Below are 22020 nucleotides of genomic sequence, written 5' to 3' on the forward strand. Positions count from 1 at the left end.
TATTGCTTGAACATCCAAACACAGCCAGGCATAAAGGGGGCATTTCCTCAGCCCCTTGGGCTTATGAGACCAGAACTTGGATCCCCACTCTCACCTGGTAGATGGGAACTGGTGGCCTGGCATCAGGTAGGGAGGCCTGGGGCATGGGAGAAAGTGGGCACCAATGGAGAGGGAAGGAGAATCATTTCTCCCAAGCATCCATCTCCAAGCCCAAAGCCCTCACCCCAAATCCCATCTGAGCTGTGTATCCCACCCTTGTTAGCCTGGCTCCCCTGACTGATGATCCAGTGCCTGTTCAGTTCCTTTTGGACTCCAAGGTTTTCTTGAGGCCAAGTGAGGGGACCAGGGCAGCCTCAGGATAAGGTGGTGGGTGGTCATGTCCCTGAAACACATCCAGGTTCTGGCATGGTGGGAATTGCCATGTCTTAACAACTCTTATTGAGCTTCCCTGTTGGCTCAGAGGTAAAGAATCTGCCTGCAGTGTGGGAGAACCAGGTTCATTCCCTGGGTCAGGAAGATCCCCTGGAGAAGGCAACGACAACCCACTCCAGTATTCTTGCCTGGAAAATCCCAGGGACAGAAGAGCCTGGAGGGCTACAGTCCATTGGGTTGCACACAGTTGGAGACAACTGAATGACTTTCACTTTCAACTGCCCTCGAGTGACGGGTGTCTGCACAGTGCTTCAGGGGTGGACAGTCCCCTTGCCCTGAGCCTGTGAAGCCGGGACCCTGGGGAGAAGAGACAAGGAAGGGATGTACTTACCGGGGAGACAGAGACGCCAGAGGGACCACGTCCTGGGAGCAGGGACAGGGGTTAGCACTGGGAGTGTGAGGAAGCTTAGCCCATTGTCTGAGGAGAGGCTGAATCTACCTTCCAGAGAAGCATGGGAGAAAGATCCCCACAAAGGAAGAGATACTCTGGCAATACACTCCCTCCCAGTGAGTGCGAGGGAGGCTCCCAGGATTAGAACCCATAGGACAAGCAGACTAGCCAATCAGGGTCCCCTGTGCTGAAGCCCCAGAGAAAGAGCCAGAGACTTTGGGGGTGGCAGGCAGGAACAGACGTGGCAGGGCCTGATCGGGACTCCCTGCTGTCCTGGGCTGAACAGACACTCACCTGAGGTGGATTCTGGGGGCCAGTTCCCTCTGTTGTGGTGCAGGCAACCGGGGTTAGGGAAAAAAAACAAACAGGCTTATTTGTGAGGAGTGTAGAGGAAGGTCAAGGCTTTGGTGTCAGAACATGGGACAGGAGGATCCCCATGTCCAGGCAGAGGCTGGACACCTCCTTTCTCCACCAAGGCTGCTTAGAGGGGAGGGCCCAGAAGGAAAATGAGGAAAGTCCTTAAGAAGCTATATCTGCCCTGTGTCCAGAGGGCAGTACCATAGGCTAATAGGGTTCAGGAGAAAGTGGCCAGTGAAGGCAACAAGGTGCTGGGAAAGGCATCCATCCATCCAAAGGCTTTGTCTGAGTGGATGCATCACGCCTGTGGAGAGAGCAGAGCCAGTGCATGGGGAAGAAGGGGGAAGCCAGTGACTCTGGGATCTCACTGAGTGCAGTGTCGCTGCTGTGGCCACCTGCCCTCATCCAGGAGATGCTGAAATGTGACAGTGGCCTTGTCCTCTGTCTCCATTACCTGGACCTTAAGTGTAAAGACATCCCACCTCCTGCTGACCTGGCACGATGTCCTGTCTCATGCATCAGGGGCTGTTGTTAATGCATCGGCCACGTGGGGGCATTTGACCCCATGTGGCTGTTACAGCCTTCCACTCTCTGGCCAAGCGTGACCTTGGTCAGGATGCCCCTCAGATCCTGGCCCTATGACTGCCCCTCATCAGAGTAGTTGGATTTAAATATCCAGGAAGAGATACCTTTTTCTGATATCTTTCCCTCTATACCTACATATAGGGAAATAGGACAACACTCAGGTGGCGTAGGGGTCTTAACTGTGTTAACTGAATGATGAGGCTTCCCTGGTGGTTCAGAGGTAAAGAATCCACCTGCCAATGCAGGAGATGCAGGTTTGATCCCTGGGTCAGGAGATTCCCTGGGGAAAGAAATGGCAAACCACTCCAGTATTCTTGCCTGGGAAATTCCATGGACAGAGGAGTCCATGGAGTGGAAAAAGAATTGTACACAGGTGAGCGACTAAATAATAAAATAAATGAGGAAGGTGTTAAGGCAGCCGACACAGGTCAATACCTGGTGAGGGAGGAACTGAAGGATGAAAGAGAATATCCATGGGGAAGTGGCAAGGTCCTGGAGATCCAGGCCAAAAATTGGAGGATGGGGTGTCTTTCCTCTAGGACTAGGTCAACCTAGGGGCAGGAGCAGCATCCAGAAATGCCATTATGCCTGTGAATTCTTGTGAGAAAAATGAAACATCCCAGGACAGCCAGTGGTGTCAGCACAAGCAGGACCCCAATCATGATGCCAATAATGGTCCCCACGCTGAGGGTTCAGGTGTTTCCTTGCCCTGAAAGCAGAAGAAAAAGAGAGAGGGGAAATGGGGTCCGAGTTCAATGGACGGAATATCCCGAGGAGTCTTACAGGGAGACGTCCTGGTTAGGAGGAAGGAAATGCTCTGAGATCGGTATGTAGTTGTATGTTTTGTCATCACAGTGTCCTCCTGACTCTCCCACTGCACGTGCTTGCATCGTTTCACTCTTTATCAAATTTGAAACCTTGGACTTGCTCTAACTCTCCATTCTCTCACTGTAGCTAGTTCCACATCCTGTTCATTTTCCTTTGAAGGACTCTTTTCGTCAAACATTATGCCCCCTCCCTCTGATTTTTTCTTTCTATCATTATTGTTGGTCTTAGAGGGCAGGTCCTCTCCAGTCCACTCAACACTGATTAGTAGTGATAATATTAGCCAAGTGTTTCTAGGTCCTCCTGTGCGACTGGCACAGTGGGAAATCCTTCACACGCATCTGTTTGGATCTTTCCATCCCCATGAGGGAGGGGTTGTCATCCCTGCTGACCATAACATAGATCTGAGACACACAGTAGTTCAAAAACTCAATGGAAGTCATAGAACTAGGACTGGGTGAAACAAAATGTAATCAAGTTGTTTGACTTCACAGCCCAAAACCACAACGTTGAAAAACAAAATATCACCTGTGAAAATGTTTCTTGCATGCTGACTCTGTGTAGGTACCCGGGTAAGGATTTTAATCTCATCAACTTCCTAGTGAACATCCTCGCAACATCCCTAAGATCCAGCTGTTCTTCTCCAGTTTTACAGGTGAGGAAACTGAAGCACAAGATTCAGTGTGTTGCTCACAGTCTAACAACTCACACAAATAATAACCAAACCATGACAAGATTAGCTGAGTCTTGCATAATTAACTGGACACATTCTTCTACAGGCTCTGAAAGGAGACTACCCACACCCTCATTATTTGCATTCATTACACACCCACTTCCAGTGAAATTACAAGGGAAGATGTAAGGTGTTGAGGGTCATTCACAGTGCTCATCTGGGGAGCTGGGGTCACAACTACAGATTCTGACTGGGGGAAGACTTCACACTGATGGGACCCTGCATCCTCCATCCTGACATGGTTGCTTGTCTCAGACCAGCATCATCTTCTCCGTGAGCCGTAAACTCTGCTCATTGATTCACTGACCATTGGATGCATGTCCCCATGTCACTTGGCCTGTTTGCACCCAGCTTGGAATGTGCATGGGAATTCTAGGAGGGAGGAATTGACTACTGAAGAGCATGACTCTGTCTGTGGTTCCTGATCATTTAGAGAGGGAAGAAGGTACATCAAACTTGAGGACAAGTCCAGCTCCTTGATCGATGCCATCTGAGTGCTCCTTGGGATGAGCCTTCCTTCTCAGGGTCCAAAACTAGCCTCCTCTCTGTTCTGTTTTTCTACTCCTAATGTGCTTGTCTGAGATTGACCCAGGTAGCTTTATAATCAGTGTTCATGTCTAAAGCACTGGAGTCCTTAGTGTGGGAGGATGGCTGCATCCATATTGGAGAGGTCTGAGAAGAACCTGCTTCTCAAGAAGAACATGTTCTTTCTTACTGTTAAATTATTTATCCATGGTTGAAGAAAATCTGGAGCTGAAGTACAAGAACTGAAAGCAATAACTTACAAGAGTGATTCATCAGGACATTTGAGCAGGTAGAAGAAAGAATTAGTGAACATGAAGATAGAAAAAAAATTATTCAGACTCGGGAGTAGAAAGGAAAAAAATGAGGAATAGTGAAACCAGGCAAAATATTATGCAGAACTCCATCAAGTGGACAAACATATGCAGTATGGCAGTTCCTGAAGTAGAAGAGAGAAAAAAGCAATGAAAAAAAAATATGAAAAATTAATGGCTTAAAACTTTCTAAACTAGATGAGAGATTACATATCAAGGGTGGTTAAGGAACTCCAGAAAAGGATCTTTCAAGATACAGATGTTCTGACACAAATCAGTCAAATCACTGAAAGACCGAGGGAAAGAGGGGATGATTAAAGCAGCAAGAGAGAAGTGACTTATCATGCACAATGGTTCTTCAATAATGTGAAAAACAAATTTCACATCAGAGAAAAGGGGCTAGAAGGTAGTGGGACCACTGATTTAAGTCCTAAAAGGGAGATTGTCAACCAGGAAAGCAATGTACACAAAAAGTCTCCTTCAATGAAGCTCATTAGGACTTTCCCAGATAAACGATAGTCAAGGGAGTGAAGTCCTTGGATGCAAGCCACATATGAAATGTAAAAGGAATCCTTTAAGATGACTGAAGAAACACTGGACAGTAACTCAAAGTCATTGGAATATATAAAGAACAGTGGTCAAAGTGACATAATATCTTATTTAAGCCAGTATTATTGTCTTTTTTGTAATCACTTGTTTTTCTTTCTCATTTCAAAGGTATTTCATGAAACAATATTTATAAATCTATATAATGGAAATACATTGTATAATGATGGCTGAAATCTATGATAATAAGTGTATAGAATGGGGGGAATGGAGATGTATACTACACATTGTTTATATTATACATTATAGAATCTAATTGCTATTTCAACTCGATAGATACATGTTTAAGATATTGTCATCTTCAAGTTAGCCACTAAGGAAAAAAACTGAAATACATTGGAAAGGGAAAGAATAGAACCAAAATGACACTTAAGAAAGGAAATCACTTAAATACCAAAGAGGAAGTAATAGTGGAATTAATGAATAAAGCCTGTAGGACATATGACAAGTAGCGAGATGGCAGAAGCTCTTTCTTACCAGGAAGTATTTGAATCATAGATAGATTCAACCTTCTAATTAAAGGCAGAGATTGACAGAATGGATTAAAATTATGACCCTCTCTTTACTCTCTTCAAAGGACTCACTTTAGATACAAAGACATAGAAGGTTGAAATAAGATTGGAAAAAGATATTCTATGCAAATAGTAATAAAAAGAGAATTGTGGTGGCTGTATGAGTGTCTGACATAATCATCTCTAAATCTAAAAAGCCTACAAGAGACAAAGTTGGACCTTATATATCAAGAAAAGTTTCCATTCACCAAGGAAATTGAACAATTATAAGCATCATGCACCTAACAACACAGCACCAGAGTTGTGAATCAAAAATGGACATCATCGAGGGGAGAAATAGCTCTGTCATAATAGTGACACTAAAACACCCCACTTTCAATAATGGACACAGCATCCGAGAGAATTTCAGTGAGAAACTAGAGAACATGAAAGCACTGTAAGCAGAGACCTAACCAACCAATAGGCAACACACAATCATGGGAGTTTATGTTGTGCAAATTACAGCCTCAAGGCTCCCATCTCTCACCACACATGACCACCGTCCATCCTGTGAAGAAATGGTGTCACTTCCACTGTAGAGATGATGGTGCAACTAAGAAAGACAAGTGGAGGGACCTGGAGTTGAATGTGACAGCAAGCCAATAATAACACCAGTGCCAACTAACATACTGAACACTTGAAAGCGAAAAAGTGAAAGTGAAAGTCGCTCAGTCCTGTTGGACTCTTTGAGACCACATGGACTATACAGTCCATGCAATTCTCCTGGCCTGAATGCTGGAGTGGGTAGCCTTTCCCTTCTCCAGGGGATCCTCCCAACTGAGGGATTGAACCCAGGTCTCCCGCTCTGCAGACGAATTCTTTATCAGCTGAGCCACCAGAGAAGCCCTACCTCCTGAATACACATCTGCCGTGTGATTTCCACCTTCATTGGAAAGCCTATCACAAAACTTTATAAAAGTGCATATAAACACCACTGTACACATAAGAAAAAGGGAGGTTTAGACTTTAATACCTCACTGGGGCTTCCCAGGTAGAACTAGTGGTAAAGAGCCTGCCTGCCACTGCAGGAGATGTAAGAGATACAGATTCAATCCCTGGGTGGGGAAGATCCCCTGGAGGAGGACACGACAACCCCTGCAGTGGAAGGTGGAGTCTTAACTACTGGACTGCCCAGGAAGTCCCAGGTACTGATTTTAGTGCTGTTTCCAGTGGTCTTGGCAATGAGGCTTCACAGCAGAGGGCCAGGAGAAATCAGGGGATGAGGAAGGGAGAGACAGCACATGTTCCAATTGCTTGAAGTGAAGGAAATGAGATGATAGGCTAATTCCTGGTGGAATTAATAAAAGAAGTTTATCCAGGTTAAAATGGGCTTCACCTGAGGCTTAGACAATAAAGAATGCAGGAGACACGGGTTCAATCCCTGAGCTAGAAAGATCCCCTGGAGAAGGGACTGGCAACCCATTCCAGGATTCTTGCCTGGGAAATCCAATGGACAGAGGAACCTAGTGGGCTGTGGTGTCTGTGGTATCGCCAAGAGTCGGACAGGACTGAACGACCAACACAGGAGGTAATGATGGTTAATCACTCAGCCTACCGGGGTCACTTATTCTGGAGTTGCCCCCCCTGGAGACCTCACACTGATAATTCCCGGCATTCTCTGTGCTGACCCGGTCTATGGTGAGGGTGCTGTTGTTGGGGGTCAGGGTCATCCCCTCTGTCATCTTCTCTGACCTTTGAAAAACCAGTGCGTGGAGACCCCAGTCTCATCTGTGAGGCAGGTCAGGACCACGGGACCCTCATGTTCTGTGACTGTGGTGCTGCTGACTTGGAGGGAGGGCCGTGCCACTGGGTCTGTGGAGAGACAGAGGGGTGACTGCTGAGAGGGGGTCAGGGGCCTGGGCCATGCTCCCTCCTCAGTCTCGGGGCCCAGTGACCTCTGTAAAGGTAACTCTAAGGAAGGCCCTGAGTCTTTGTTCAGGTGACAACAGGAAAGAGATGATTGCACATCTCCTCTGACCCCCAGATCACACCAGGGCGACTCTTGCCTGGTTGCTGGGACAACACTGTAGTATTGGACAGCTTGTGGAATCAGCCCTGGGAACCTCTTCTCAGCCCATGTATCCAGCAACCTCATCATCAGGTGGAAATCTTCTAGGATGCTTCCATGTGACCCTATCCAAAGGTCTTCTGTGACAGAATAAATGTTAGCCCCTTTCATTCAGTACACTGTTGTTCAGTTGCTCAGTTATGTCTGACTGTTTGTGACCCAGGGGCTGCGGCACACCAGGCTTCCCTGTCCTCCACTGTCTCTCAGAGTTTGCTCAAATTCTTGTCCATTGAGTCAGTGATGCCATCCAACCATTTCATCTTCTGTTGCCCTCTTCTCCTGCCCTCAGTCTTTTCCAGCATCAGGGTCTTTTCCATGAGTTGGTTCTTTGCATCAGGTGGCCAAAGTACTGGAGCTTCAGCTTCAGCGTCAGTCCTTCCAATGAATATTCAGGGTTGATTTCCTATAGGATTGATTCGTTTGATTTCTTGGCTGTCCAAGGGACTCTTAAAAGTCTTCTCCAGCACCACAGTTTGAAAGCATCATTTCTTTGGCACCCAGCCTTCTTTATGGTCAGTTCTCACATTCTTCTTTATGTCAATTCTCACACAAATCTGACTACTGGATAAACCATAACTTTGACTATATGGATCTTCACACATCTGTTTATTTTGGGGAGGCAGGCTTGCCCGCTCTCTCCATGTTTTGGGCAGAACAGATTTATATTATTAAGGAACGTGTTCCCATTTGTGAAATAATTTAGTTGGAATAAAAATGATCCAGTTAGTTTTCATGATCTTAGGACCACGGGAGATTATAGTTGAATGATTTCTTAATCTGAAGAAGTCTTTTAATCCTGGCCTGTGGAGTGAATATCATGGTGAAGGAAATCTCTAGAGAGAAGTGGTTATGGTTTTAACAAAAGGCTGTAAAAACTAGTCCTTCTATAAACTAGGGGAACTGTCTATGGGACACTGCTTGGTTAATAATTACTCCCAGGATGTTTTAGAAGACCAGAGAAGCCTCACTCTGTGTCTCTCTCCCTGTTTCTCTCTCCCAATTCTCTATTTCTCTCTCCCTTCTCTGTCTCTGGGCTTCCCTCATAGCTCAGTTGGTAAAGAATCTGCCTGTAATGCAGGAGACCTGGGTTCAATCCCTGGGTGGGAAGATCCCCTGGAGAAGGGAGAGGCTACCCACTTCAGTTTTCTGGCCTGGAGAATTCCATGGACTATACAGTCCACGGGGTCGCAAAGAGTCAGACAGGACTGAGCAACTTTCACTTTCACTTCACTTCTCTGTCTCTGCCTCTCTATTTCTCCCTCCCACCCCTCCAACCTTCTCTTGAAAGAGAGAAAGAAGATAGAAAGAAAGAAGAAAGAAAACCAGAGAGATCTCCACCTGAGGCTCAGTCAGAATGCTCAAGGGACAACTTATTAGAGACCCCAATTTTCTGACTGTGGTGCTATCCAGGCCTGTCAGGTAATGTTGGATCTGAGTACATGGTGTGGTTGGGGATAAAGAGAACCTGGGTTTATTTCTGGGGCCTCGCATTGACAAGCCAAGGATCCTGTGTGGCTGGGTTAGAAGCTGTGTGGCAGGAGAGATGAGGTTTTCCTCTGGATGGTAACAGGAGTTTGAGGAGGAAGTGGTGGGGGCGTCTGGGCCATCTGAAGCACCTGGTGGGTGCTGAAGGTTGGTGTCAGTGGCAATTTCTTGGAATAAGACCACAATGAAGTCTGCTTGACTCTTTTTTCACTTACAGACTTAGAAGCCAGCATGTTATTTCTTTCTAAAAATTTATTTATTTTTGGCTACACAGGGTCTTTGTAGCTGCACTCAGGCTTTCTCTAGTTGCAGTGAGTGGGGGCCGACTCTCTAGTTGTGGTGCTTGGCTTGTCATTGGGGTGGTTTTTCTTGTTGCAGAGCATGGGTTCAGTAATTGTGGCCCATGGGCTTAGTTGCTCCATGTCATGTGGGATCTTCCTGGACGAGGGATTGAACTGGTGCCCTCTGTGGTGGAAGGCAGATTCTTCACCACTGAACCACCAGGGAAGTCCCCTGGGTACTGATTTTAGTGCTGCTTCCAGCAGTCTTGGGAAGGAGGCACCACAGCAGAGGGCCAGGAGAAGTCAGGGGCTGAGGAGGGGAAAGACAGCACATGTTCCAATTGCTTGGAAGTGAAGGAAATGAGATGACAGGCTAATTCTTGGTGGAATTAATAAAGGAAGGTTATCCTTGTTGGAAGAGCTCTGACTCTCTGAGGGGCAGAAAAAGGGACACGGAACAAGGAGGTGGGACGTGCTGGAGAGATTTCTACACACCTGAGCCCATGGAGACTGTGGGAGTGAACGCTGGATCAGGCATGGGATGCACTGGAGCCATCTGCGTGGGCAGTGTGGTGTGTCCCTAGTGAAGAGCCCAGCAGACCTTTTACTCATGAAATCATCTTCTCTCCTTCTCTCCCAGAGGAAGACAGGCAGGTCCTCCAGGCAGGTTGGAGCAGTGACCTGTGGCTCTAGGTGGACGCACTTTGTCAGCAGGTGTGCACATGAATTGATTGAGCTCTCGGATCCCAGGATCCAATACCTCTGGACTTAGAAACAGGCTTACTCTGACTCTCTGTTGAGCAATTTCTGTTTCTTCTGCCTGTAAAGAAGGTAATGCAGAAAGCAGTACCAACTGCGAGGCAACATGTTGGTGTCTGATATATAATTTTTATTATAAAATAAAGCAAATTTTACAAATCATTCAGAAGTGGCCTTAGCCAGGCAAAATTAAATTACGCAGAAGTGCTTGCATGAGGGGAGGTGTACACAGTCTGTATCAGGGTGAGAAAACCCTGAAAGAAGTACCTGAGTACAGAGCGCTCCCAGCCACCCCTCTCGGGGGCCGGTTCCGCACAGCAGGAGGTCCGTCATGAAGGTGGAATAAAGCCTTTCTCTCAGCAGCCCAAGGAGGCCCCGTCTGTGCAGAAGGCTGGTGGGAAGCAGGGGCACCTCTCCTCCTCCCGTCCTCCCTTTCTTTGCAGACACATTGGGTCCCGTGCACCCCATGGGAGAAGAATTCCAGAGGCTCTTCAAGAAACCCAGGGCTGAGTCATAATCTGCACCTTGTGTCCTAAGGAGCGTGCGCAGCAGTGCGGCCTCCTGGGCTGTAAACAATGCTAATAGCGCAAGGGGCCGTGTTCCCTTCAGGGCGCTCCAGCTTCTCAAGGACCAAACACCCCTCAGCAGAGACCAAGTCATCCTGAGAAGGTGAGCGGGGCAGACGGACGCAAGAGGAGGGGGTTGGTGACTGGCCTGGGGCTTCCCAAGTGGTGCTAGTGGTAAAGAACCGGCCTGCCAAGGCAGGAGGCTCAGGTTCGATCCCTGGGTGGGGAAGATCCCCTGGCGAAGCTAATGGCAAAACACTCCGGTATTCTTGCCCGGAGAATCCCATGGACAGAGGAGCCTGGCGGGCTACAGTCAATGGGGTCGAACAGAGTCGGATGTAATTGAGCAACTGAGCAGATGACTGGCCTGAGGTGCCGAGAACGGGAGTGGGATCCATTTCCGGGCATGAATGTAGAAAACTGCTGCTTCTCATTTTCTGTGTGGGGCCCCTCACACAGAAGCCTTGGGGAGCTCCTGGTCAGAGGGACGTGCAGGACCTTGGTGGCTTCTTTCCTCTAAAGCAGTCAGACTGGCTTATGCAGCAAGTTAAACAGAACCCCTTTCACATAAACAAGCAGTTACAAAAATTAAAATGGCAGAATATCTCAGAAGGAAGGGGGAAAAAAACAATAACCCAAATTGTACATTGTTTGACCATTATTTAAATAATCTCTAGAGGGTAAATTTCTGAGTCCTTTCCCCAGTCCCAGCAGATTGTATCTGATGAGAGGTGATAGATGAAACCAGATTGTATCTGGTTGATGTTGACATCAGCAACCTCAGATATACAGATACCACTCTAATGGCAGAAAGCGAAGAGCAACTAAAGAATCTCTTGATGAGGGTGAAGGAGGGTGAAAGAGCTGGCTTAAAAGTAAATATTAAAAAAACTAAGATCATAGCATCCGGCCCCATTACTTCATGGCAGATAGAAGGGGAAAAGGTGGAAATAGTGACAGATTTCCTCTTCTTGGTCTCTAAAATCACTGCAGATGGTAACTGCAGCCATGAAATCACAATGAAGGAGGAAACAGAACAGGCTCAATCTTGAAAGCAGGGCTCCATCTTGGTCCGGACTGTGGACTTTGAGCTATATGCCCAGTATCTATGGAAACGACATACCAACTGGAAAACCAGGCCCCTGCAAGGAAGAGCCCCAGGGCTCTCCATCGCCTAAAAGCATATCCTAATTATCTGTGTGACCGAATAGAATCATACACTCTATGTTTATTGGGGAACAACCACAAGCCTATTGATAATTGTCCACTGTTAACTACCTAGGTTTAAGGCATATGATTTACGGGTTGGCTTTGTATCTTTCTTTTCCCTTGTCCAGACTAGTTTCAGGGAATTTGGGGAGGTGGGTTTGGGCACGTACGCTTAAGGTATATAAGGTTTTCACAAAAACTGGTCGGGGTCCTTGGCTAAGAGGAGACTCTACCTTGGGCCCACCGGTGTAATAAACTGCACTCCACTATCTGCATTGTCCTTCTGAGTGAGTTTGTTTCCCAGAACGTGTGGCTACAACAAGAAGACATATGCTTCTTGGCAGGAATGTGATGACAAACCTAGACAGTGTGTTGAAAACCAGAGACATGACTTTGTCAACAAAGGTCCATATAGTCAAGACTATGGTCTTCCCAGTGGTCATGTGTGGTTGTGAGAGCTGGACCATAAAGAAGGCGGAGTGCCAAAGACTCCATGCCTTCAAACTGTGGTGCTGGAGAAGACTCCTGAGAGCTCCTTGGACAGCAAGGAAATCCAACCAGTCAATCTTAAGGGAAATCAACCTTGAATACTTGTTGGAATGACAGATGCCGAAGCTGAAATTCTAGCATTTTGGTCATCTGATGCAAACAGCTGACTTATTGGGAAAGTCCCTGATGCTGGGAAAGATTGAGGGCAGAAGGAGAAGAGGATGTCAGAGGATGAGACTGCAGGATGCCATCACCGATGCAATGGACATGAACTTGGTCAAACTTCGGGAGATGGTGAGGGACAGACAGGCCTGTCATGCTGCAGTCCGTGGGGTCACAAAAATCGGACATGACTGGGAGACTGAACAACCACCACCACCAAGAGTTGACTGCCCCCTCCACCCCAAAGTGATAATCCCTTCTTCTGTGGGCATTTCTTGAAATGAAGCCCATGAAGTTCTTTAAACATACCTGCATTTTTAAAACTAAGAATTACTTATGGACCTAGACAAGTAGTTGTTTAGTTACTTTTAGTAGGCTCTCTGGTAGCTCAGTGATAAAGAATCCTCCTGCCAATGAGGAGACGGGTTCAATCCCTGGGTTGGGAAAATTCTCTGGAGGAGGAAATGGCAACCCACTCCAGTATTCTTGCCTGGGGGAAATCCCATGGACAGAGGAGTCTGGCTGGCTACAGTCCATGGAGACCAAAAGAACAGGACACAACTGAGCATGCATGCACTCACGCAGTAGGATCTCTAAAGACAAGCTTTCCAAAGGAACTGGTGGTGTAGGGTAAAGGAGTTGGAGAAGGCGAGGTTAGGGAAAAGAATGAGACCAGCACTTTACAGGAACAGATCACTTTTAATGAGGCGAGAAGAGGCAACAGTCAGATTAGTGAGCTGCTGCACTAACCCAAGAAAAGAGTAAGTATATATAGGCATATTTGTGGAAATCTACTGTCTTAAGGGGGCCTGTTCTTCTCCAAGTTGTTTGGAGTAGTTATCTCTTAAATGGCTGTGGCAAGGAATTCTGGAGATCGGCCAGAGGCTGGACCTGCTGGAAGCTGGGCGTAATCAACCTTAATGTCCATTTTCTTTTTCCTTCAGTGAGAGAGTTCTTTGTTTTGCATAAAATGGTGGGGAGGACCCAGAGGGGAGTTTTAACTCCAGGCTATTTTGAGCCATGTAACTTTCCTTCAGGTGGTCTTCTAGGTAAGCATCAAGGTGTTTAAGCCCTGGTCCTGCATGTAGACAACCTTGATAGGGGACAAAGCTGTCAAATTTGTAGTCCTAACTCGATTATATATGTATTTCCTGTGGATGTTGAGTTCATACTGGACTTTGAAGAGCTTTTCCTTTTCTTCTCTCGCCTCTTCTGACACATGCATTTCAGTGAGAAGGACATAACTTGCAACTTTGTGGCAAATTCAAGTTAGACCCCAATAGGCCAGGACTGGGGTGGGAAGCACAGTTTACAATAGCTGAGACATGGAAGCAACCTAGGTGTCCATCACAAGATGAATGGATAAAACTGTGGGACATACATACAATGGAATACTACTCAGCCAGTGTGCTCTGAATAAGCAAATTTACAGCTGGTCTAGGTCAGCAAACGGGGAGGGGCAGAGATTCTGACAACTGTCTCCTAAGGTCCTCTCTGCCAAAGTTCAATGACCAGGAAGGTTGGGTTTCCTACAGACCTCCTTGTGGATGTGCCTTTTCATCTACTGACACCAAAGGAAAGGACTGTGACCAGGCAGCCTGGAGGAGCCTTGTTAGGGGATTACAGGAGAGTTGGGGAAAGACTGCCTTCCATTTTCCCTAATGGTGAAAGAATCTCCTGGTGATGGAATAAGAACCTTGAGATGTCAGCAGTGTCATGAGCACTATCTCTTCTTTTTTTTGCACTCCTCCTCCTTTTTGTTTCTCGTCTCCCCTCCTCCTCCCTCTTCTTCACTTCTCCATAAACTGCTTCTGTGGCTGTTGGAGATGGGGGACCTGAAGTTGCTTTGTTTGATTCCTGGGCATTAAAGTTCAGAGAAGACTGTGCACTTTTGTCAGTCTGAAAGGCATCAACAGTGGTTGTTTAAGTCAGCGTCACGGGCCAGGCCCTCACCATGTGCGGGGTGATTCAGCACCCCAGGCTTCCATCCCTTTGAAACTTTTAGCTTCAGAGAAAGGCTTTTATTACCCATTTTTTTTCTGCTTTCTAACGTTCTGTTGGGTGATCATTAGAAGAGATAGATTATGAAATTCTACAATGGATATGAAGGAGGAAACAGAACAGGCTCCATTTGAAAGCAGGACTCCACCTTGGGCCGTACTGTGGACTTTGAGCTATATGCCCAGTATCTATGGAAACGACATACCAACTGGAAAACCAGGCCCCCTGGGTGGAGAGCCGGGCTCTCCATCACCTAAAAAACCCCTAAATATCTGTGTAACCGAATAGAATCATACATTCTATTATGTTTATTGGGGTATGATCACAAGCCTATTGGTATTTGTCCACTGTTAACTACCTAGGCTTAAGACATATGAATCATGGGTTAACTTTGATTGTATCTTTCTTTTTCCCTTGTTCAGACTAGTTTCAGGGAATCTTGGGGAGGTGGGTTTGGGCACGTACACTTAGGGTATATAAGGTTTTCACAAAAACTGGTCGGGGTCCTTGGCTAAGAAGAGACTCTGCCGTGTGCCCGCCAGTGTAATAAACTGCGCTCCACTATCTGCATCGTCCTTCTGAGTGAGTTTGTTTCCCGGAACTCGTGGTTACAACAGATACAATGATAGAGCAATGAGAATAAATTAAGCACAACAGCATACAATGAGATGGAGGACTCTCATGATTTTGAATGAGAGAACCAGACACATTAAGGACGTACTGTGTTTTTCCTGTGTGGACGAGCAAGAACAGGCAGACCTATCTCATGCATTGGAAGTGAGGATGCTGGTTACTCTTTGAAGGGAACTAACTGGAGGTCTTCTTTAGGGTAGGAATGACACATTAATTGATTGATTTCGGTGTTGCTAACCTGGATTGTTCAACTCCTGAAAGTTCATAGATTTTTTTAGAAACAGGTTTTTAAAAATTTATTTATTTTTGGCTGCGCTAGATCTTCGTGGCTGCAAACAGTTTTCCTCTAGTTGTGGGTAGCCGGGGCTCCTTTTCATTGCAGTGCGCAGGCTTTTCACTGGGGTGGCTTCCCTTGTCGCCTTGCCTGGAGACTTCCATAGACAGAGTAGCCTGACAGGCTATAGTCCGTTTGGTCACAAAGAGTTGGACACGACTGAATGACTAACACTTTCACTTTCTGTGGAGACTGAACCCTGTGCTACTGCAGCTGTTGACCTTCAACACCCACTGAGGGAATTCAGGGTGGCATGAGGCACTCTGTGCTCCAGGGAATCTGGTGGGGTAGCTGGATATTTTCAGGAACTGATTTCATGATTCCCATCCTTGCATCTCCTCATCTCTAGAAAAGCACTAAATCCCGTCATGATGACATTACCTCCTCATGTCTTGCAGAAAGCCTCTTATAAAGTAAGCGCTTAATTGCCTTGAACTCCCCCTTCAACGAAATCTTACATATTGACCTTCCCCGACTGCCTCTTCAGAGCAGGTTAGCAGAGCTATCCGAGGTGCTGCCTCCCGGGCTGCAGTCCTCATTTTGCCCCAAATAAAACGTAACTCGCAGCTCTCAAGTTGTTCACCTTTTTTAGTTGACACCCCTCTAAATCAGATGGGGGTGGGAATAGCCATGTCCAAGAGAGAGGGGGGTTCAGGAAGCATGAAGACCAGGGAAGAGGAGACCCATAAAAATCAGTGCTGAGAAGTAGGGCTTTAGGAAGACTGAGGAACAGATCCAGGCCAGAGATGGAGACGAAGTCTCCTTCCCTCTCCCAAGCAGGGCAGTCAGTCTCGAAGAAAGTGGAACAAGAGGAAAGGCAGCATACCCTACTGTTTATTTGAAAAACAGAAAATACACCAGGGCTGCTATCAGACCCAAACAAACTGAGGTTACAGTCAGGATGCCGACAACAGTACCAGTTGTGAGGTCAAACAGAGAGGCTGTCATGGAAAGAAAAGAAAAGAATGAATGAAAGTGACATTATTTTACAGTGGGAGGTGCTCTACGAAAGAGCCGTCAACATTAAGTAGTCTCTACTTGTGCCTTCAAGAAATCGATTTTCTCTGGGACAGCTGTTGTGTGGTGATTAGGTGACTAGATCCTTGTGATTTTCTTTCTCTCTCCATGTATTTCTAGGTTGGTGGCCAGAGTTGCCTCAGTTCCAATCTGGCCTTTTCTGCACACATATATTTCTGAAAGCTTTGGAAATGTAAGAAGGACTGATGGTTATTTTTGTATGTTACTACTTCCCCCCTTTTCATGGTTTTGTACGTTATAACTTCCCACCTTTTCCTGGGGCTTCCCTGGTGGCTCAGTTGATAAAGAATCTGCCTGCAATGTAGCAGATATGGGTTTGATCCCTGGGTCGGGATGATCCCCTGGAGGAGGAAATGGCAACCCACTCTAGTATTTTTGCCTGGAGAATTCTATGGACAGAGGAGCCTGGGGGGCTACAGTCCATGGGATCGCAAAGAGTAGGACACGACTGAGTGACTAACCCACACATCACTTCCCACCTTTTCATGACTGCATCTTTCTCTGGGTACCAGGTGTGACAGCTATAAATATACGCCTCTCAGGTGTCTTGTGGTGGGCATTTATTGATGGAAAGCCCTCTGAATTCACTGTCCCTTTGCACAGAGAACACCCTTCACACTGGCTCCCGGTAAGGATGTGAATTCAATAATTCTATGAGAAATGATAGGGCCTTCCCTGGTAGCTCAGCTGGGAAAGAATCTCCCTACAATGCAGGAGACCCCGGTTTGATTCCTGGGTTGGGAAGACCTGTTGGAGAAGGGATAGGCTATCCACTGCACTATTCTCACCTGGAGAAGCTCTACACAGTCAGCAAAAACAAGACCAGGAGCTGACTGTGGCTCAGATCATGGACTCCTTATTGTAAAACTCAGACTTAAATTGAAGAAAGTAGTGAAAACCACTAGACCATTCAGGTATGACCTAAATCAAACCCCCTATGATTATACAGAGGAAGTGACAAACAGATTCAAGGGATTAGATCTGATAGACAGAGTACCTGAAGAACTATGGATGGAGGTTCATGACATTGTACAGGAGGCAGTGATCAAGACCATCCCCAAGAAAAAGAAATGCAAAAAGGAAAAATGGTTGCTGAGGAGGCCTTACAAATAGCTGAGAAGAGTAGAGAAGCCAAAGGCAAAGAAGAAAAGGAAAGATATACACATCTGAATGCAGAGTTCCAAAGAATAGCAAGGAGAGATAAGAAAACCTTCCTTAGTGATCACTGCAAAGAAATAGAGGAAAACAATAAAATGGGAAAGATTAGAGATCTCTTCAAGAAAATTAGAAATACCAAGGGCACATTTCATGTAAAGATGGGCACAATAAAGGACAGAAATGTTATGGACCTAACAGAAGCAGAAGATATTAAGAAGAGGCGGCAAGAATAAACAGAAGAACCATACAAAAAAGATCTTCATGACCCAGATAACCGCAATAGTGTGATCACTTACCTAGAGCCAGACATCCTGGAATGCAAAGTCAAGTGGGCTTTAGGAAGCATGACTACAAGCAAAGCTAGTGGAGGTGATGGAATTCCAGTTCCAGCGACTTAATTGAACTGATGAGAAATGCTCTTCCTCCACGGGTAACTTTAGCTCAAGGACTCCCCATCAGCTTTGCAGACACTCTCTAAAACTGCACTGCAGCCTAAAGCTTCCTTCCTTCTCTTTCTTTTTCACTTGGGTCAGATATGCCTTGTGGTCTGAGGACTTTCCCAGGCTCCTCCCACTCCTGCCCCACTTTCCTAAACAGGCATTCTCCCAGTAAATGTCTTGTATGTCTAGTGCCATCTTGGCTGCATCTGAAGGATGAAAAGTATCATATCAGACAAGAAACCTTGCAGTCAAATCCTTTTTTTTTCTTCTCCCATATTTAGTCAGTAACATGTTCCTATGAGTCTTTTGTTTTATCCTTTCCCTCCCTTCCAATATGTAATGTTTTTTGCATCACTTTCTCTTTTATTTCTGTTTTCTTCACTAGTCAACTCAAATCTGAAGATGAATGCTGATGTTAGCTATTGTTATGAGGTACTTATTATATGACAGACTCTCTGCTATATACTTTACACATACCACATTTGATTCATATAATAACCCTGCCAGGTCAACATTCAGTTCAGTTCAGTCGCTCAGTCGTGTCCGACTCTTTGCGACCCCATGGTCTGCAGCACACCAGGCTTCCCTGTCCGTCACCAACTCCCAGAACTTGCTCAAACTCATGTCCATTGAGTCGGTGATGCCATCCAACCATCTCATCCTCTGTCGTCCCCTTCTCCTGCCTTCAATCTTTCCCAGCATCAGGGTCTTTTCCAGTGAGTCAGTTCTTTGCATCAGGTGGCCAAAGTATTGGAGTTTCAGCTTTAGCATCAGTCCTTCCAATGAATATTCAGGACTGATTTCCTTTAGGATTGACTGGTTGGATCTTCTTGCAGTCCAAGGGATTCTCAAGAGTCTTCTCCAACACTACAGTTCAAAACCATCAATTCTTTGGCGCTCAGCTTTCTTTATAGTCCAACTCCCACATCCATACATGACTGCTGGAAAAACCATAGCTTTGACTAGATGGACCTTTGTTTGTCTCTGTTTTTTAATATGCTGTCTAGGTTGGTCATAGTTTTTCTTCCAAAGAGTAAGTCTTTTAATTTCATGGCTGCAGTCACCATCTGCAGTGATTTTGGAGCCCAAGAAAATAAAAGTCTGTCACTGTTTCCACTGTTTCCTCATCTATTTGCCATCAAGTGATGGGACCGGATGCCATGATCCTCGTTTTTTGAATGTTGTGTTTTAAGTCAGCTTTTTCATTCTCCTCTTTCACTTTCATCAAGAGGCTCTTTAGTTCCTCTTCACTTTCTGCCATAAGGGTGGTATCATCTGCGTATCTGAGGTTATTGATATTTCTCCTGGCAATCTTGATTCCAACTTATGCTTCATCGAGCCTGGCATTTCACATGATGTACTCTATATATAAGTTAAATAAACAGGGTGACAATATACTGCCTTGACATACTCCTTTCCCAATTTGGAACCAGTCTGTAGTTCCATGTCTGGTTCTAACTGTTGCTTCTTGACCTGCATACAGATTTCTCAGGAGGCAGGTAAGGTGGTCTGGTATTCCCACCTCTTAAGAATTTTCCACAGTTTGTTGTGATCCACACAGTCAAAGGCTTTGGTGTGATCAATAAAGCAGAAGTAGATGTTTTTCTGGAATTCTCTTGCTTTTTCTATGATTCAATGGATTTTGGCAATTTGATTTCTGGTTCCTCTGTCTTTTCTAAATCCTGCTTGAACATATGGAATTTCACAGTTCATGTACTGTTGAAGCCTGGCTTGGAGAATTTTGAGCATTACTTTGCTAGCGTGTGAGATGAGTGCAATTGTATGGTAGTGTGAACATTCTTTGGCATTGCCCTTCTTTGTGACTGGAATGAAAACTGACCTTTTCCAGTCCTGTGGCCACTGCTGAGTTTTCCCAGTTTGCTGGCATATTGAGTGCAGGTCAACATTATTCCACTTGATAGATGAAAAACCCGAGACTTCCAGTGATGATAAAAAAAAAAGGTACCCAAAGTCATATAACTAATAAGAGGTGGATCTAGTGTAGTCCTTGACTGTAGGAATACCTGATTTTATAGAGCCCAATGGTAGTAATAGTAATAATAGCATTTAATAGTTACAGAACATTTCCTCAGCGTGTGGCATTTTACTAAGGGTTTAATTGAATAGTACGTTAAATCTTTGAAACAATGACATGAAGCAGAGACTTTTTAGTATGATTTCAGTTGAGGACTCTGAGGCTCAGTGAAGTTAAGAATCTCATGCAAGAATTTATAATTGTAATTATATTACAATTAAAAAAGAAGAAAGATCTCAAATCAAAAACCAAATGTTACAACTGAAGGAACCAGCAAAAGAAGAACAAACCATACCATAAGCTAGCAGAAGGAAAGACAAAATAACAGAGTGGAGATAAATAAAATAGAGAATGGAAAAGTAATAGAGAAAAAACAATAAAACAAGAAATTGGTTCTTCAGAAAAGAATAAGAAAGGCTTCCCTGGTGGCTCAGTGGTAAAGAATTTGTCTGCCAATTCAAGAGACATCGGTTTGACTCTTGATCTGGGAAGATCCCACACGCCGCAGAGCAGCTGAGCCTGTGCTCCACAACTACTGAGCCTGTGCTCTAGAGCCACGGAGCTGCAGTTACTGAGCCCATGGGCTGCAACTACTGAAGTCTGCAGGCCCTAGAGCCCATTCTCCAGAACAAGAGAAGCCACCGCAATGAGACTCCCGTGCACTGCAACTGGAGAGTAAACCCCACTCACCACAGCTCAAGAAAAGCCAACACAGCAATGAAGATCCAGCACAGCAAAGAAAATAAATAACTGGGGGCAAAAGATGAACAATTTTGACAAAACTTTAACTAGACTGATCAAGAAAAACAGAGAAGATTCAGATTACTAAAATCAGGAAGGAAAGTCGGGACATTGCTACTAATTCTCAAGAAATGATGAGTTATAGGAGTATTATGAATAATTGCATGCCAACAAATTGCATAACTTCAGTAAAATGGACAAATTCCTAAAAACACAGATGCTACCAAAGTGGAATCACAAAGACTGCGACCCCATGGACTGTAGCCCGCCAGGCTCCTCTGTCCATGGACTTCTCCAGGCAAGAATACTGGAGTGGATTGCCATGCCCTCCTTCAGGAGAATCTTCCTGACCCAGGGATTGAACCTGTGGCTCTTACATTTCCTGCCTTGGCAGACAGGTTCTTTACTACTCACGCTACCTGGGAAGCTCCAGTGTTATAGAGGCCATATATTAAAACCCGCATCTAACACCATTCTAAGTGTGAAAGACTGAAAGTTTTCCCTCTAAGATCAAGAACAAGATAAGGATGCCTACTTTTGCCACTTCTATTCAAAACAATATTAAAAGTAATAGACAGGACTTCCCTGGTGGCTTAGTGGTAAAGAGTCCACCTGCCAATGCAGGAGACATGGGTTCCACCCCAGTCTGAGAAGATCCCATATTCAATGGAGTAATTAAGCCTATGCGAAAAAGCCCACACAGCTACAAAGACCCAGCCCGGCCAAAAATAAATTAAAAAATTATTTTTAAAATTAATTAATAAAAAAGTGCCCATTGCATTAAGAACCTATACCAGGTATCTCATTTAATTCTAATAAAACTTTGTGAATTACAAAAAATAGCATTTAAAAAAAGTAATAGACCAGTGCCAAAGAAAGAAAAAAGAAAAGATACTGAAACTGTAAATTAAGAAGCAAAATTAACTGTTTGCAGAGGATGTGGCCTTATATATTAACAGAAAACCCTAATTTCACAAAAAACTGTTAGGTCTAATAAACAAATTTGATAGAGCTTCAGGATATGAAACCAACACATAAATGCAGTTGTATTTGTATATATGAACAGTGAACAATATGAAAAGAAAGTTTTAAAACTTCCCTTTATATATTTTACGAAGGAGATAAGCCTAACACTCCCCTTAACAAAAATGGCAGAGGCCTTTGGACCTGACAATATGCATACAGTTAAGGCATTGCTACCTGAATCATAGTATCTAACCACCATTTTTATAAAAATAAATTCCACTTACAACAGCATCAACAAGAATAAAATTTAGGAATCTTGGAGCTGACAGACTTGTACAA

General features: G+C 45.1%; 1 non-coding gene across 1 annotated transcript; it reads left to right on the forward strand.

The window, feature by feature from the left end:
* The first annotated feature begins 21820 nt into the window (after window positions 1-21820).
* LOC122693003 lies at window positions 21821-21945 on the forward strand. The gene has a single exon (XR_006340808.1). It is a non-coding gene; the product is annotated as a U6atac minor spliceosomal RNA (small nuclear RNA).
* Window positions 21946-22020: the final 75 nt, after the last annotated feature.

Source organism: Cervus elaphus, chromosome 4, assembly GCF_910594005.1.
Source record: "Cervus elaphus chromosome 4, mCerEla1.1, whole genome shotgun sequence".
Taxonomy (NCBI): Eukaryota; Metazoa; Chordata; class Mammalia; order Artiodactyla; family Cervidae; genus Cervus; species Cervus elaphus.